A 15728-nucleotide genomic window follows, 5' to 3' on the forward strand; every position below is an offset into this window, starting at 1 on the left:
TATATATAATATATATATGGCAAACCCTGAGCTATATGTAATTCATATAAATTCTGCTTTCAAACTGAACAGTTCTTTCTTTAGCTCAATACTCTAATGCAGTAACTTATCATACAGAAACTGGAAAAGTCAGTAACACTTTTAACCTGAAAGGTCTTTAAGTACATGTTTTAACTTCTATGATATTGCAGGCAGTATTTTTGCCAAGAATTTTACTATCACTTAACCAAACTGTCCTTTTTTTCAGGCTTTTCTATCCATTTCCTCACTACTTTTTCAGCTTTGGCTAACATTTTGTTTGCCATTTTTCTAGTCTTTTCTAACAGAGTCTTTGCTACTCTTCTAGTCTCCACCTGTTGCTTGCTATCAAAATAAGTGACATATATTTTAGTTTTTTTCAAGGGGCAAAAATACAAGTGACCTTGAAACATACTGATTTAAAACAACAATGTTTATTATTTCTCACAATGCTTATGGTTCTCTGAGCAGATCTTCTGGGCCAGCTGATTACTAACAGACAACACAGCATGGTCTCACTGATATGCCTGGGGCCTCAGAGGGGCTATCTGGGAATGACTGGGTCTAATTCTCCATGTGGTGCCTAGAAAGAAGTTCCTGGATTATTCATACGGTGGTTCAAGAATTCCATCAGCCAGAGATGGCAAGTCAGATTGCAAAACTATGTTTCAAGTCTACAGTTTTATCTTGTCTGCTAATGGTCTACTGGCTTATGCAAGTCACACAGCAAATTCTGAATTCAAGGGGTAGAGAGAGAGTCCATCTCCTGAAGGAAGACGTAAGCTCACACTGCAAAGCTATACGCATACAGGAATGGATGGAACATCTAGCTACCATTTTTTATATCTACCACAATATGGTGCTGAGAATAAAGTCCCCCCTCAATAATATTACATTCTATATTCTCAGTAACACCACACCCATTCATCACTCGGTGGCTATCTTCTCTTTGTTAACAAGCAGCAAGTATGATGTGCTTTTCATGTGCTTTGCATTTTAGGAGTTATAGTCATATTCTGCATAAACAAGATTGAATGTAGTATTTAATTCCAAACCTCCCCTCATTGTGTATTCCTTATTGTATTTAATGGTTTCATAATCCTTCAAGTCTAGGCTCTAAACCTTCAAGTTAGCATTGTATACCTCATTTTAATCCATTATATAAGATTCTGAGTAATCCTGACTATAGCTCTATAATATGCTTTTTACTATATTTTCTTTTTCCATACCCAGTGCAAATGCTCTTCTTTGGGATTTAATTATCTCAGAATAAAAACTAACAAACTAACAAAGCAGATTGTCTGTTCTTTCTTAAATCTTTCCTCAAGAAAGTGCTTTCAAATTTTTCCTAGAAAAAAAAATACTAAAAGTCACACTAAAGATACACTTTAACAACTCAGAAAATTTTCTACAACTTTAACCTGACAGTCCAGGTCACCAAAGACCTGACACACTTTTTTTTTTTTAACCCTGATCCATCCACTTTGGGCAAATATATCAAGTGTTGATTTCCTGCACATTATGCTTCCACACTATTTGTTCCATTCCCATTTCTTTCCTTCCAATCTAAAATACACCAAATTACTTTCTTCCAAATAGAAAAAATCATTTCAGTCCTCAACGAATAAATCAAATAAGGCCTCTATAAACTGACCTCTTCAGATTAAAAAAAAATCTTATTATAAGTCCCAGCACCATCATCATCACTATCATCAACAGATGGAAATTACTTCTCCCTCTGAAGTCACAAAATTATTTAGGACCTTTCTTGCAGTATTTGAATTTCAAACTAATAATAAAAATACCTATTTACTTGTCTGGTTGTTCTGTGAGGACAAGAATAATGTTTAAAAGCCTTTATATATCCAGAAATATCTCAGGCAAGATCTTTAAAAATGAACTCGATAAACAATGTCAAAACAGACTCTTTTTGCTATGGAACAACAGATCTTGATATAAGTACAAGGAACTTCATAATGTAATAAAATAATTTGTATTTAATTTCTATTGCATTTTTCCAAGTTCAGTCTCTTGTACTTCTATCCTCAACTTTATTAGCATATTTATAAATGGCTATTAAGTCTAAAAAGTTTTACTCCTCTAATCGATCCTATGTTCCCCCAAGTAATGATATCTATAATAATAATAATGCAGTATCTCTACTTAAAAAACTTCAAAACTTATCTCCTCCCAAATAAGGCAAAAGTTCTAAGCACAACATTAAACACACTGCTTATTAATTAATGTGATCCCAACTGTATTCTTATTACTTAATATTCTTCATATTTTCTTTATATTAATTTAAATATTAATTTTGCTTTAATTAATAATCACTTAATAGCAAGTTAACATTTGAATTATTACATATTTAATTAATATAACAATATAATGTAATAAAATATTAAAATTTTGCTTTACTCCTCATATGACATATTTCCCAGAACATTTAGTTATAAATATCCCATTTAGAACTTCTGAAATCTTGTTTCATCAAATCTTGATGGCCAGAGCAGCTTTCTAATAGACTTACTATTCAATAAGCTTCCTCCTATTTTTCTTCTTCTCCTTCTTCTTCTCCTCCTCCTTCTTCTTTTACTTGGCTTTCCTATATGCTCTGGGTAGGACTTTTGTTCTATCAAAGATACTCCATTGTAACTGGGGTTACAAATCTCTATTGGTTCTTTGTTACCCAAGTCAAAATCAGAGACTCTTTAAAGAAGTAAATGGTCAATAGTTCTAATTAAAGCTGAACTGTAAACAAACTGACTGAAGAGCATCAGTTAAATAATCTGTCATGGAGGTCACTGTCTTTAGACAAAAGCAATGATGTCAAGTGTGGAGTGACTTGGAACAAAGCAATGTCAGACTGTGTTGTTGAATATTTGATAGTGACTCTAATAATATATGGAATACATCATGCATTCTAGTGACTGAATGAAAGAAAGCACATTCAAAGAATGAAGGAAGTATTGTGGGCATTAAGTACATAAGTAGCTTCTTTATCTCTTCTTCACTTATTTCCCCTACAGCTTCATGAGTGACTAAATCTGATAAATGAGATTAGAGGAAAAAATAAGCATAAGCCAATAAATACACAGTCAATATCAACTGGCTACTATAATTGTAAGATAACAATGTATATGCATTACCTCAATTTTGGGTAAGATAAAATGTGAAATGATGCGGGTCTTAGAACAAATAAAATTAGTTACATATGTCACTTCCCTCAATGTGAGCTTCGTCAGGACTCAAGGCCTTATTTTATCTTCCATTCCACTTACTCTTTGGTCTTACTTCTCAATTGTTTCAAAACTTGAATAGAGACAAGTGGTGCTATTTATTTCTTTTCCTTCAAATTTCAATAGTTATATTAAGGGTTATATTCTTTCAACTAAATATAGTTGTGATCCAATAAGATCAGTTTTGAAAACTCCTTCTGTCCTGGTGCAAGAGAGAACATTAAAAAAAAAAGAGAGAGTAACAGGACTCATATCCTCTTTAGGGTAATTGTTGATCTACAAGTGCTACATTCATTTTAAAGATAATACACTGAGCTAGTGAAATTAACTTGATTAGGAATTACAGGAGGAAAGCAGTAGGCAGTATATTGTTTACAATTTTATAAAGCATGAAAACTATCTGTATTATGAAACATGACATTCTAAAATATTAGCATAAGTAGCATATAAATTAAAAATCATTGGCCTTTTCTGACTCAGAGTTCTGAAATTTAGCAAAAGCAGTAGTTCATAAATCACAGAATGAATTCAAGGAACCTAACTTGTTCTGGGCCCAGAACATATTTTACAGAGGCTTTTTCATCCTGTTACCCATGAAACCACTTGCGTCTATCACATTACTCCTGACCTGCTTTCCTCTTTAAAGAATTCACATTTAGCCTTCTGTACCCTGAAACCATGTTATTACTACCTCAGGGACATGTTGTTTAGATTCTATGAATGCTTCCAATAAATTTCCCCTATGATGACAATATTGTCTAAATAACAACAAATGCCAAAAGCACTCTGTAGCTCATGTTCAGTGTTTGGCCAGATTCCTCGGGCTGTTGATACCACTCTACTGTAATCAATTCAGCCAGAATGATCTTTTTGAATTTACAAGCCATCAAGAATATGAATCATACTAAACTCTAGCTATGCCACCTTTCTAAATGTGCTAGTCCTTGATCTTCTTATGACTTTAAACCAGTCAGCACTTACCAGCAAGGCATTTTTACCCAGACCTTTCTCTCTGAAAATATTGACTTAGCTGAATATCTGCCAAGCCCTCTTACCTCTCACATTCATCATCTTCTTGGAATCTCTATCCATATAGCATATAGAAGGACGTCTTTAGTTATAAAAATGGCACAAAGTTAAAAGGAAATAATAATGCAAGTTTTCTGAATTGGTGTCTCTTCATTATATGTGTAATAATTTTGGTGCCTAACATAAAAACTTGCATACAGTAGTTGTTTACTAAACTTTGATAGGACAAATTATTAAGCAGTAAAATATCCAATAAAATACAGATGGCCAAAGAATGTTTTGCTTATTAATCATAACAGACACACGAAGATTAAGAAATTGGTAGATGATGAACACAAGAGACAAAAAAATGCTATAATGTGAAACACAATGAAATCTTCCTAATATTTTTTCTTTAAAACTCATACATTAAAATATGTATGTTTTAAAATCCATATTCCTGTGTCTGAGTTTTTGTTATGTTTCTGTACATTTAATCCTGTGAGTTACTACTTCAGATGCAGAAGGGCTTTGATTTCTGAGAAATTTATAAAATAAATTTGAAAATTTGTTTCCTGCCTTGAGCTATATATATGATTTATATTTGAGATAAAATTCATACTTATAGAAAGACATTATGTTAGCAATCAGTTATCTTTGTTTTAAATAATTAAGTTGAAATGAGTTACCTGTAAATTCATAGAAAAATACACTTTTAATATGGCTTTTAAGAATACTGTTCTTCCATTCCTCTCTGTGCTAAAATATAAGCCTCAAGTTTTTCATAGCCATTCTCACATAGATAGTAGGAGTGGCAGGCCACCCATTTAATTTCAGCTTTTAAATAATGTGAAAGAATGGAATACCCTGAAATGCATGGCCAATGAAAATATATCAATACGTAATGGAAAATAGATCAGATGAATTGGTAGAGAGTTTGGTCAAGAGGTTCCCTAGAGTTGTGCTAGGACCTCTGAGGAAAATTAGAAAAACAGTGGAAATAAACTGTCAAGGTAACTGATATAAGTCTTATCTAATGATCCAACACACTCACAAAAAAAAAAAAAAATAGCAATTCAGGAGAGACTCAAATGCGCACAGGTTGAAAGATCATTAACTCTGAAACAAGATTTTTCTCCTCATTTGGCAGGGATATTATTTCCATCCCACACTCTGGGGTGAGGCTGTCCAGTGAAGAACACTTTGCCCCTGAGTGCTTTATGCCTGAGCACTGAGGGCTTTATTCCTCCATTAGAGAGCATGCTTCATTCTGCTATTTGAACTAATAAACAGAAATTTACCGCGAGTTTGTAATTTACATAGCACTACTGACACCAAGTAAGAGCCTTTCGTTGCTCTAAAAGGAATATCTGTTGTTTGTTTTATGGTTTCTTTATTCATGGGATTTTACTTCCGTTATCTTCATGAATGTTTATTTCTAAATCTGTTGCCTAAACACTTAGTTTGCTTCTGATCCTTTGCATCACTAATAACTCAGCCTTTCTAAACCAGTGGGTCACTAAATTGCATTTATTCTTCTCTCTGAATAAAAAAAAAGTTATAGTACTTTATACTTTTTCATCATTTATTGTTTGCTCATCCGTGCTTTAAATGTATACTAATGTAATTATATTTTTCAAAGTCTTAACTTTTCTTCCCGAAGATTAAAAAAAAGTCTGTGAAATGGTACAAGCACTTGGAAATTTTAAATATAATGAATTAAGTGTCACAAAGATGATTATCAGATGTAGTATCAGGGAAAAAATTAGGTTCTACTCCCAAATATTGTTGCTGTTAAATTCATTACTCGATTTAAATCTGGTCTATGGTATAAATCAATCTGTTTAGTGGCACTCCAGAAGAACAGTGATGCATGTTTAATTTTTATAAATAGAAGTATTTTTCTAAAATTGTACTGTTTTACATTCACTTTCAGTACATGAGAATAATGTTTTCTTTACAATGTATCTATTATTGAATGGTCTTAATAATTTACTTTCTGTAAAAGATAACTAAACAATTATGACAATATCTTAATTTGAATATGTTTAATCATTGGTGACATTAACAATATTTCTGGCCAATTATCTTTATCTTCTGTCATTATTTGTTTATATCCTATTCTCATACTTTTTTATTAGTTTGTAGAAACTCTATTTTAGGAAAACAAATCTCTTATTATAAGTGCGGCAATATTTTCTCTCAATCTTGTATTTGTACATACTCTATGTTGTCTTCAAATATACACAGGCATACACAGACAAATTCATACAGTACAATCTGTCAATTTTTGTTTTCACATTCAGATCTTTGCATTGTTTAAAGAATTTTTAAACACCAGGCACTGTAAATATATTCTTCCATATGCTCAATTGTATTTTTGAAGGTTTTTTTTTCCATTTTTTGATTTTAGCTTTAATCCATTTGAAAGACATTTGAGGTCATTTGAGGTCAGGACCAAACTTCATCTTTCCACATGGATAAATAACTATATTAAAGACATTTAATTACTTGAAATGGGAAATTCTTCATGAATCATATCCCCATACATGAATATGTCTATCTCTGCATTTTAAATTCTGGTTCATCAATATGTTTGTTTATTTTTCAACTTGTTTTACTGAGATTTTTATTTAAATTTAAATCTATAGACATTTTATGCAATGCTAAGAAAGTATGGGATAAAGTTCAATAATTGCTTGGTTTCTCTCCTTTTTTATTGAAAAATATTTATCGATGTGTCTACTGTAGGTCAGAAATACCCAACAGTAAACTGAAAAAATGTAACACTGGGAAGAAAAGGAAAAAGCAGTAATATAAGTAAATAAACACAACTGGAAATTGTGGTAAGGGCTATTAGATAATTTTCCTATCCAAGAGGCTTTTCTTGCAGAAAGATTGTTACTTCCATCAGATTTGGGGACTGCTTTCTACCTTATTACTCTATAAAATAAGCCTCTTTTTTTCTTTCTGTTTCTAGTGCATCTCCTAATTTACTTGAATAGTTTGGCTTATTCACATTTCCCTTTATTTATCCTTCTCTATTTTTTAGTGGAAAAAATCAGCAAAGCATAGCTTTTATACAGACAAATGCTTAATATTATGGAATAATCAGAGCTATATATAAACCAATAATGTCTCCATATAATTATTTTAAAAATTAAAACATGTTTACAAATATGTCTAATACTAATAATAACGTCACTTGAATTATTTTTCCACACATTTTATATATTTTTTTTCTATTTAAAAACACTTAACGGGATAATGAGATTTTATCATGTCTATATATTTCAACTAATTCTAATTTTTATTCTATCTTGCTGTACATTACCACTGCCTAGTCAATAGGCTTCCTATTAATATTAGCTCCTTTAACATTTAGATACTTCTATTTTTGAAGGCATTTTGCTTTCTGGAACAAAGTGTTCCAGCAATGTCTTTAGTATAGGCATATCTTCTTGAATATAATGCACATGTTCCTTAAAGACCTTGCATTTTGTAAAATCACCACTAACAATCACAGGGCTTATAAGGAAAATGGCACTGACCAAAACGTATGCAGCTATGTAAACAGAATACTAACAAAAACAGTAATTGGCATCTTGGGAAACAACTTGGGAGGACCAGGCAAACAGCACAGGCTGTCTGGAGGTTGCCTTGGGGAATATCAAAACTGCACAAAAAAGTAAAGAAACTTTGGTTTGCGGGAGGCACAGAATCAATGCAGAGGGAAATGGAGCTCTGAGAACAGGGGTAAGAAAACATACTGAGCTTACAACTCTTCAGGGGTATGATTACAACTCTACAGGGTGAACTCAATGCAAAAACTCATCTTCAATTTTCCAAAAATAGAGATGAAAGAACACTTGCTATGAAACACCCAAGCTTACAACTTTTTGCTGAGGGTTACAATTAAGGCTCTTTCATCAGTAAATCAGACATGAATCCACACAACTGTTTTTTTTTAATTTACACTCATAACTTTCTGTTGAGTATTAATGCTGTAGTAATAAAACTTAATGGAAAATTGTTACTGCAGAAGAAAATTTCTTGTAACAGCATGAAATCATCTGCTCTGAAATAGTATGTCATTTTTTAAATTCAGAAATAATGTTGAAGATCAAACTCTGTGAGCTTATATTTAAATTTTAAAAAACCTGATAACTCACAAAAAATAGTTTGAGGTGTCAGATGTAAAACTGCCATCATTTCCATTTTGACAAAGCATATAACTTTTGTAACTTTTTTGTCCTGAGTTTACATTTCCAAATGCTTTAATCTTTTACAAATAAAACCTAGTTAATTTTCTCTACATTAATGCACATTTAGATTTTTTTACTTCTTACCTAAACTGAAATCATATCTCATTCACTTTTATAACTCTCAAAGTTTTTATTGAACAAGACATAATATCTCTAAGACACAGAAAAAAATAATGAATAGTGCTGATAGGTTTTTCTAATGATAGATTACCCTACTTTCCTGGAATAAACCCTGTTTGTCCTGATTCATTTTGATTTAAGTACTACTGCATGGTTTAATTTTCTAATGTTTTATTTATATTTTGGCATTTCTTCAAAATAAAATTTATTTGTAGTGTTCTTTGTATTGAGTTATGATAGGTTTGTAAGATGGTTGGGTAAGATTTTTTTTATATTTTCCATGTTATGGAACATTTTAAATAAAATCAAAACAGCTCCTGAAATCAACTTTGTAAATTTATGCTTCACTATAAAAGCATCCATTTGTTTAGCTTGTAAAATGAATTTGTCCAAAGTTGCACATCTTATTATTTTACATGGTTTTATTATCTTTCATATTTGTGGCTATATGTTACAAATTTTTAACCTTTCAAATCATAGGCAGGCATTGGTATTGAACATTAAAAACAGACAAATATTACTTTGTCAGGTTATATTTTCATTGTTATATTATTTTTACATATTTAAATGTAATAAATATTTTCATATTCAAAAAAGAGAAAAATATCTAAATAAAAATGTGAAGTCCAAGTAAAAAGTATTTATCTAACACATACAACAAATAATGTATAAAGAAAGCAAAGAAACTTATCTGTGACCTTGAGTAATTTACTTAATTAATTTTCAGTGTGCCTTACATAATGCTTGTTATTACAGTTTGGATCTCAGCAATACTACTCAAAACATAAAAGTGTTCCCCTGGGAAGGTGTGTGTGTGTGTGTGTGTGTGTGTGTGTGTGTGTGTGTGTGTACACATGCACATGTGAATGTGCTCATTTTTTACAAACTCCTCAGAATAAACGATACTGTAAAATGGAAAATTTGGCTTTTTATCTATTACAGCCATCAGTTTTGTCAAATGTATACCAAAATCCTTCAGAGGTGTGACACATTTTTCCCCCTTAATAAGAAGTTTTATACCCAGGTATCCAAATCTCATTAACTCTGTCAATATGACCATGGGTACATCCTCAGTGGGAAAACCTTCCTCGAATTTTCCCATTTGATTAACAACTTACATTTTCTCATTTGATTAAACACTTTAAATTGAATGAAGGACTCCAAGGAGCCCTGTTTTCGCAAATAAAAAATATTTAACCCTGTCATGAGTGGCAGACACCAATCTTGGTTAAACCTTGAATTTAATTTCTCAAATATAATTCTCTTTGAATGGCACTGTACTTATGAAGTGTCAAAAACCTTCTTGCAAATTATAGATTAATGAGAGGGATTTTTTTATCGTTCAAATTCCTCAAATACAGAAAAAAATTCAAATAAAAGTTTAAAATAATTGGATACCATTAATTATATAAACTTATCTGCCTGTAATACTCTAGGTATATTGTCTTCTAGAGGACTATTAATCCAGAACTATTGATGATATCTCATTCCAATTACAGTCCAAATAAGATCTAGGTTATCATAACTCAAAGTAGGTCCAAGGCATATATGATATTGCCAATTATGTGGGAGGCATTATAGTGTAATAACTTGTGTATTTGGAATTAGAAACACCTAGTTTTGAATCTAGCTTTGTCATTTACTATCCCTAAGACTAGGGGAAATACACTTCTTATTTACAACTGTGACAGTGGGTTCAGCACTCACAACACAATCTCCATCCTTCCAGAGAGTCTGTCAGGATATATAATCTACCATATAAGGGTCCCTTAGTTATTTTACTATAAAATGAGAATAATTTTGATAATGTTAATGCTCTTAAAGGCTTTTTGGAAATAATACATACACATAATAAGCATGCAATGACTAGTAGGCATCCTTATGCTTTACTCTGTGTATTATTATTATTATATTGAAAAGATTGGGCATAGCAAGAATGGCTATTGTTCAGTCTGAAATGATAGAAAACTTTTTTAAAATTTTTTTCTTTAATTCATATTTTTAAGTACTAAGTAAAATTTATAAGAATATATTATCACCTGTCACTACAGATAGAAAGGAAAATCTCTGATGTTACCTTGATAATAAACTTGAAAAGTTTAATCAATTGGAGATTATTTCAACTTCAATAAATTACTCTATAGGTAGCTGAGGGGTACATTTTAAAACCAGATTTTTGACAAACATAAATGGCTCTTAAACTGTGCCTTGCTATTTTCCAAGAAAATACTCATATGTTTTGTGTACTCTTGGGGTTCCAATTCAGAATTAATTTACATATTTCACACATTTCCCACATGTCAGCAAACCTTGAACTTGTATTGGTAAATGTTTTTTTCTTGTCCAGAGACATCAATCTGTCTCATCTCCAAGGGTGATCCTCCCATCTTAAGGAGAATAGGTAAGGCTTTTCCACTTTCATAACAAATGTTAAAACTGTCACCTGAACAAATTTTAAGAGCAGTACAAGACTAGTGTTGTCAAACTCCTGTGTATGTTTAAACTTGAATTGACTATGAATAAATTTTTGTAGACTTTTTTCCAAGTCTATAGAAAAATGGCTTTTAAGGAAGATGTTTCATGAATTCAGACCATTCAGTCTGTTAGGTTTTCTGATTGCTATCAATATAACAATCATGTAAACTCATACAATTAAATAAGGGCAATTAATTGAATTTTGGTTCAAAGTGTTTGTGTTCAAAATACTTTATGATTTCTATGAAATAATCATTTATGACCCATTATGTTGCTCTTTTTTTTTTTTAATAAGAGCCCATGATGTGAGTTTCTTTTAAAATGCAATACATATATCTTTCTGGAGAAATCAGTGTGTTCTGAAGTGTCTATATGAATGTCAAACCTTATAGTTAATCACTTTTTACCATGTTTGACTGGCAGGGTAAAAATCATGATCAATCATAACAAGAATATTAGAAGACAACAAAATCTTTTTAAAGGCAATATACCTGCAGTATTGTAGAGAGACCAAATTATTCAATTAATTTATCTACTTATTTTAAAATTTTTATTTGAATAATTCTCTTATGTCAATAAAAGACATAACTCTGAAAAACTAAATCTTTCAATCTATTAAATAAACATTTTTAGTTAAATAAATTACGTGGTTAATAGACATCACCATAATTTATAGCCAAGACTTTTTATAAATGTTTTATATATTATTCATTTTTGCATTATATAAGCATAAATATACAGTCCTTTACTCCAATGCAAAAGTATCAAAAAATTTATTTCAAGAAATACTCTTATGGATAAATATTTCCCTCTCTGTGCTCAGAAACTTCATTTTATTCATGCTAATCCTTATTTTGATATTGGATTTTAATATTATGATTAACTGTTTCTGATTTTAAAATAATGAATACAATACTTCAAACAAATATAGTCCTCAATTCCTCAATATATCAAACTTGTTGGAGAAATTTTTGTGTTTAATCGGTCAGATTTTTCTAATTCTATGCATTTCTGTATCCAGTGCCATTAAGATTCCATTTGTTCTGTTACAATTTCCACTAAAATTAACAACCAATTAATTGCTAAAACAAGTCTGATCTGAAGGTATAGCTAAGTGTTCACTATTTGCCATTAAATAAAATATACAGTATGTGAAGAGGCATGTTTTAGTGAAACTTACATGTTTTAGTGTAAGTGACTGTATATACTACTTGCATGAGTTTCTGGGTATCAGTGTATGTGGTGTGCGTGTGTGTGTGTTGTGTAAGAGTGGAGGGGGAAGGAGGGATATTAAACACAGTTTTGTAACTGTTGACATTCTTTTTAGAAATTCAAGTGAATATGTACATTTGGAAGTAGTTTAGGTGTAAGCTATTTTTGAGATTCAACTTCATGTATTTGGTAGGTGAAAACAAAGTGCCTGAGATAAGTCAGGGAAAGTCTAAAAAGTGAGAAAAGGTAATGTTTGGGGAACCTAGAAACTTGAGAGTCAGGCAAGAAACAGGTACATGTGAAGAATACTGAAAAGTGGTCTTCCAAAAAGAAAATCAGGAGATAGTATGCAGTGTCTTAGAAATAAATGGAAAAGAAAACTTTAAGAGTGAAATGGCACTGTGGTTGAATGTTCTTCATACTCTTCGGTCCACATTTTGATGGCTGAAAAGGAGTGTCACTTCTTTTCAGTTATCCTTCTTAGCCACTGCTGACGAGGGAAATGAAGAGAATGTTCTGCTTGGTAAGTCAGCTTCATGAATACTGAAATTTGGGCCCCACAAGTAAACATTTAAAAGTCATTATCGCTTTATACCAGGTGACTCAGTCTATAGAAACTACAGCTGTCTCAAAACCTTTGTGAATTTTTTTGCAATCGATTCAAATCAACACTTTGTACAGAAACCCATACCTATAATTCTTCATGAGACATCTGTCATTACAGATGTAATTATGATTATTTGAGATGTATCAGGATTATGTAGGACTGTGCCTGTGAAAATATTCAACATGGACTTCAGATGATTTTCTCAATTTCTTTCATTTCTGATTCAAATACAGAGTTTAAATTTTAACTATACTACAATAAGAACAAGTCTCTACCCAATCAGTGTTGAGACTTTTGTCTTATTTTTCCATAAATTGTCCAGTCTTCCTTAACTGATTTTACCTCTTACCTGTACTCCAATCACTTATCTAATTCTTAATTTTCCTAAAAAATTTCATTCATACTTTGTCACTGTGGGCAGCTCCCTTCCAAAAAAGAAAAAAATATATATACACACACACACACACACACAAAATTTGAGAATCTCTCATTTGTATTTTAGTAGAAAATTACTACACAGAGTAATCAGATATAGACAAACAAAGAAACATTTACTTTAAAATTAAATGAAAATGATTATAAAGTTAAACTTAGAAAACTTAGTGAGTTAAATAAAGCTTAATTTTAGTTCCAGATTAACCTTTGTAAGTTTGGCTTGGTTAAATTGATTTTCTAACAGTTAGAAGGCTAATTTGAGTTTAATAATTTTATATATAAGGACTTAGATACAAATATTTGGACAAAATTGTTAAAACTGAGATTTCTGTACATTCTAGTGATTACACAAAACTGATATTTCCTCTTATTTACACTCTGAAATTAACATTTGGTATTTTTCTATACTATGTTCTACTCCTTACCTAAGATAGCCTTAATTAAAAGTAATAATTGAAGAATTTTGGTTAAAATATCCATGCATCCTTCAAGCTCATTATATATCCAAATCAATCAATCCTAATGATAGAGCCAAATTAATTTCTCCACATAAAATATTTCAATATATGTCATGCATTTAAAACCTATCCTGATATCATATTCATATCTAAAAAATTATTTTATTTGAATATCAATATTTAATAATTGTATCATTTTGAAATGTCTAAATCATATAGATATATAGATATAAGGTTAGATAGACATGTATAGATACACAGATTCCTTATGGTGGAATACTTAACTGAATTTGGGATTAGGAGCTATACTGATAGGTATACTAAAAGCAGACATTATTTCTATGAATATTTTAAAAGAAAAAATATTTAAATCTTATGTTTAACATTTGATACATGAAATATTAAAATTTTAAAAAGTAAATGAAATATTTTACTGTAAAGTTTTGTTATTCTTTATGAATTATTGGCTTTATAAAGAGAATCATCAAAAGGATGATTTTATTTGTTTAAATTCCTATAATATTTAAATGCTTTCTCTTCTTCAAAACTTATTATTTGTATGCCATTCAAAATGTAGTTAGTAGTTTTCCATCTTGAAATAAATTTGTGCAGCTTTAAAGTATGGCAATTATGCTTATAAAAGATTACTACTGATTTCTTGGAAGGACATATTTTACTCTCTGATTCCCATGTAAAATAGCTTACAATATTTTTACATTATAAATTCCAGCATTTATGAGATGGAAAGAAGTAAAAGTGATCAGAATTTTGTTAATGGTATTACCCTGTGAGCATGTACACTGAGGCAAAGCATTGTGGCTCAGGAAATACTGTTCCAGGGATTTCAAATAGTGTTAGCAACTGATTCAGATTCGTGACAGGGAATGTTTCATGCAATGTATTTTTGGTAAAATTGCATTATGTTAGTGTGAGCTAAATTTTTGTTTTATAAAAGAGCAGTTTACTTAAAGGGGATATGCACTCTTTTTAAAATGAGCATAGGGAACTATATTCAATACTTTCTAATATCCTATAATGGAAAAGAATATCAGAAGAAATATATATATGTGTGTGTATATATACATACACACACACATATACACATATATATATAAAACTGAATCACTATGCTGTACATCAGAAATTAACACAACATTGTAAACCAACTGTACTTCAATTAAAAAAATCTTATTTGCAAATTGAAGGTTAAATACCTTTTACTCTATAAATAACTACTTATTGTGGGGGGTGATTAATAAATGTTTTACTTAAATATTAATTCTTAGTTGTGCATATTTTTTCAGAGATTCATTGAGAAATTGATTTTGTTATTTAGTATATTCACCAAGCAAAAAAAAACTGTTTAGCCTTAAAGAGATCAATTAGGAAATATAGGCATTTTCATCCATCAAATGTAGTAGTTTTGAAAATACATTTTAAACTTGAACATGAGAAACACTTTAACATAGCTTAGCAAATTTACATTTTATTTAAAGCCTAATTAAATTTACTATTACACAATAAAACAATTGAGCAAAGGACTCTGGAAGAGATATTTCTCCAAAGAAGATGTGCAAATGGCCAGCAGGTGTATGAAAATATGAAAAGATGTTTAACATCACTAATTGTCAAGGATATTAATATCAAAACCATAATGAAACATTATCTCATGCCTGCTAGGATTGCTCTTACCAAAAATAATAACAATGATAATGCAAGTGTTGGCAAGACTGTAGAGAAAAACGGAACCCTTGTGCATTGTTAGTGGAGACATAAAATGGAAAACAACATTGAGAGTCCTCAAAAATCTGAAAATAGAACTATCATATGATCCAGCAATCCCACTTCTCAGTAAATATTCAAAAGAACTGAAATCAAGATCTTGAAGATA

The sequence above is a fragment of the Camelus ferus genome, chromosome 3 (assembly GCF_009834535.1).
Source record: "Camelus ferus isolate YT-003-E chromosome 3, BCGSAC_Cfer_1.0, whole genome shotgun sequence".
Taxonomy (NCBI): domain Eukaryota; kingdom Metazoa; phylum Chordata; class Mammalia; order Artiodactyla; family Camelidae; genus Camelus; species Camelus ferus.